This window comes from Aplysia californica, unplaced genomic scaffold (assembly GCF_000002075.1).
Source record: "Aplysia californica isolate F4 #8 unplaced genomic scaffold, AplCal3.0 scaffold00119, whole genome shotgun sequence".
Classification (NCBI taxonomy): Eukaryota; Metazoa; Mollusca; class Gastropoda; order Aplysiida; family Aplysiidae; genus Aplysia; species Aplysia californica.
The window spans coordinates 190,288-194,396 of record NW_004797389.1 but is presented as its reverse complement, the minus strand read 5'-3'; the positions used below and the strand labels follow the sequence as shown (position 1 = coordinate 194,396).

At 40.0% G+C, this 4,109-nt stretch overlaps 1 long non-coding RNA gene across 1 annotated transcript in view; it reads left to right on the top strand.

The window, feature by feature from the left end:
* LOC106011452 overlaps window positions 1-4,109 on the top strand; it is a 179,759-nt gene that overhangs the window by 1,080 nt on the left and 174,570 nt on the right. The gene's annotated exons all lie outside the window — the stretch shown is intronic.

The following is a 4,109-nucleotide window of genomic DNA, read 5'->3' as shown; positions in this document are numbered from 1 at the left end:
GACTACTACTACTACTACTACTACTACTACTACTACTACTACTACTACTACTACTACTACTACTATTACTACTCTACTACCACCACTACTACTACTCTACTACCACCACTACTACTACTATTACTACTACTACTAGTGTTACTACTGCTGCTACTACTACTGCTACTACTACTACTACTACTACTACTACTACTACTACTACTACTACTACTACTACTACTACTACTACTACTACTACTATTCGTCCGTCAAGATCTGACGATGATCAATGGATCCGAAGAGGAGGATATCAAACATTTCTCACGTAAAATATATGAATCAAAGATGCGATCACCAGTGGCTTCTGAGGCATGAGACCCTATCTGACAGAGTAAATTTTGCCATATTTTGAGCATTAAAAAATTTAAAGCTTCATTTCCAATTAAGGATGTGCCCAGCTTGCGGGCTTCTCTCTTGGTTTCGCGCGTTTCTTATTCGTGAAGCCCTGCATGACTTGCTGCCTCCCGTGACTGCTGCCCGAGGATACCGGAACTAAAGCTGGATTTCTATTCAAGATAAATGGATTTTTTTTTTCTTACAAAGCAAGAAAATCACAAGCTTTAAGATGATACCAATAACTCTACATGCCCCAAAATTGACGAGAGCCTGATTCCACCGTGTCGTGACACAACACACACACGAGGGGATATCAATACGTTTTTTACCTGAGTATAAAGGAGTGGAGCTACGAACTTGAAATCTGGTATGTAGACACTTATTTCTCTATATATGTAGTCACCAGCCGCAAGAACACATAATATTTGCCAGCGATGAATGACCTTGAAAAGTCCTTTAGAAAAAATCATCGATTTTGCCTTTTAATAAAGTGTTCCGCTTCGTTTACGACGTCATCATCTGTTTCAAATCTTCTGCCTTTCATGTGTTTCTTCAAATTTGAGAATTAAAAAAAACAAACTCTGGAGGTGCTAAGTCGGGGGAATACGGTGGGTGTGGCTATCAGAGCTGGTTGTAACGGAGTACTTGTACTTACGTTACAATTTTCGGTACTTTTACTGTACTCCGGTACATTTTTGAGAACCAGTACTTTTACTCTACTCCGATACTTTTTATAAAAGTACTTTTGAGTATTTTTAAAGTACATTTTGAGTACTTTTGACACTTAATGAAAGAGTAAGTGCCGGCATTTCTGATCATAATTTACGGAACAAACACCAGGGCGGACACAGCCGATCAACCAAGAGTCGAGATCAAAGAACGCCCGTCGCGTCAAAGATCAGCCACTCTCCTGAATGTGATCACAAAGCGTTGTAAAACTCCATGAAACGGTACAATGTTTTCCCCAGACGGGATCACACCGAGGTGTGAACTGACCGATGTGTTTCAATTCCCCGAACATCGCACTCGCATCTGAGCTCGCCCCCTAAACTTACATCACTCGCAGGGTGGGTAGGGCTTACAAGCTCGCACCCGGCAGGATCACATCGAACTGTGAACTCTTCCCTTACCCTTGAAGACAGTTTTTCTCTATTCCCGAATTTGCGAGACAGTCTGAATTTTAATTTGGTGTGGTCACAACGTTGTGAGACGTAATGGTGCGTAACGGCAAAGGCGGAGGGACAATCAGAGATGGAAGGGTAACATTTTTGGACAGGTAAAGGGAAGGGGAAACTGGATAAACGTAGATAAAGATCTCGAGACTCTCGATAGGCTAATGAGTGTATGTATGGCATGCCTCATGCCACCATATCACTGTGATTGGTCATCAAGGTTAACCACTCTTTGCTCGTCATCTGTCATAAACCCACCTTTTACCTGAGTCAGTTCATGGGTCACGTCACTGTAGATTCTTCCTTGGCTTCGTCGGCTAAGATCCCGTATTTCCCTTGCTCCCGAGCACTGGGATCTAAGGCGGAGACTACTGTAATAGAGAATCTTTGGTTACACTACACTTACTAGACTGTAGTAAACTACATGTATTTTGTTTTGCCGTGGGCGCCGTGGACTACACAGTGTGACCAAAATCTGTCTTACCACTATTATTATAATGAATTGAAACTGAAACTGAGTTCTCAGTGTATCTAACCATTTTTTAGGCTACCTAATTTTAAACAAACACACTCTTTTTGAGGTTCGTGCCTTTTCCTTTTCTTTGCTGGCCATTTTCATCAATTTTATGTTTTCTTAAGAGCAACTTTGTCTCCACATTTTCCAATTTGGATACTTTTCCTACTTTCCGACCTCAAGGACTGACTTACATTTGATCATATTGTCTTGCTCAAACAAGTTCTATTCCTAATATCACCTACTCACTAGTTGCGTCTGTTTGTTTTTTGTTTTGTTTTTCAATTTCACGGACCATTTCCACCTACGTTCATTGCGAATATTCAAAGGCTTTGTATACTGTTCGCATTTTTAGTAATACATGGACTAATTTGTCAAATATACAGGATATGTTATTCAATATGATGTTTTGCATTAGCAATGAAGTATTTTAGCATATTAGCAGAAAGTACTCAAAATGTACTCATAAGTACTTTTTTTAAAAAGTACTTGTACTCAAGTACATTTTACAGGAAAGTACTTTTACTGTACTTAAGCACATATTTCAGATTGTACTAAAATTTGTACTTAAATACCTTTTTTAAAGTACTTTAACAGCTCTGGTGGCAATATTTCATACCCGCATTCCTCAGCAGTGGATATCGCCTAACGCGACGCGTGCGCCGGGCAAGTCATGAAGCAAAAAGACACCTTTCCTCAGTTTGCCTCGTCGTTTTTCCTCCAGAGCTACCTTCAATCTCTTTAACAAGTCTGAATATTAGTCCCCTGTGATAGTGTGACCCTTTTGTAGATATTCCGTAAGTATTATCCCATCCTGATCCCAAAACACCGATAACAACCACCTTGCCAGATGAATTCTACACATTGGCTTTTTTGTGGGTTGGGGGAAGATGGTGTTTTCCATTGCTTTGACGCATAATTTGACTCAGGGTCGAAGTGATAGACCCAGCTTTCACCCACTGTCATGTTACTAAACGGTCAAAAAGTTGTCAGAATCTTCATCAAACATGTCAATCATTTGCTGACTGATATGTCTGTTCTTTACCCATCTTGCTAACACTTTCGACATATATTCAAATGGTCATGAAGAATTGTCTCAACAGATTCATAGCTCAAGCCAGTTTCCATACAAAGTTGACCGAGAGTAACGCGCCTGTCATTCAGTACAATCTTCTTTACTTTTGAAACATTGTCTTCAGTCACGGCTGAAGTGAGATAGGGCGACCTTTTCGAGGGTTGTCTTCAATGGACATGTTACCACATTTGAATAGCTTGCACCAATATTTGACCACATCATAGCTTGGGCAGATATCTCTATGGTCCAAACACTACTGACATTTCATTGTGTACAGACCGTGTTTTGTTTTTTCTTGGATATGAAGGAATTTCATCACAGCTCTCATTTCATTTTTTTTCCATTTTGTGAACAAAAATGAAAAGTGCTTATCATGCTTTCAAGGGTGATATATATAATGGTGAGGCTAGCCCAGCTAAGCTGAGTCTTTTTGAATTAAGAAAACAGACTCTCGGCATTAGTTATTTTTGAGAACTTCGGTGTTGGGTATTTTGTCTTGAAATTTCGAAGCCAAGAAATCAATCTCATGGGGCTTTCATGTAGAATGACTAAGCTTCTTGGCATGATTTGGTACACCCGAAACCTTAAAAAACAGGCACGTTTGATTTTGAAGTTCACAATCGAATTTAGACGAATTTGGTCGAATTGTGCCAATTAAAACGTTACCTTTTGTCCCATCCACAAATACAAATCTGGCTGGCCCAGATTAAATTTTAAAAATTTGATTGGCAAGGTGCTGTCGGTCTATAGCGCTTTGCCTAATATAACGCCAACTTCTTAGGTCGCATTGTATGAAGTGGAAGCATTAAATTGGCTCGTAGTAGTACTAGAAAATAACCCGTGAACTGTGCATGTCCAAGAAGAGGCCTATGTATTTCAATTGCGAGTGCTAGCACCGGTCTGCCTTCAGAGAAAGAACACACACACACACACACACACACACACACACACACACACACACACACACACACAA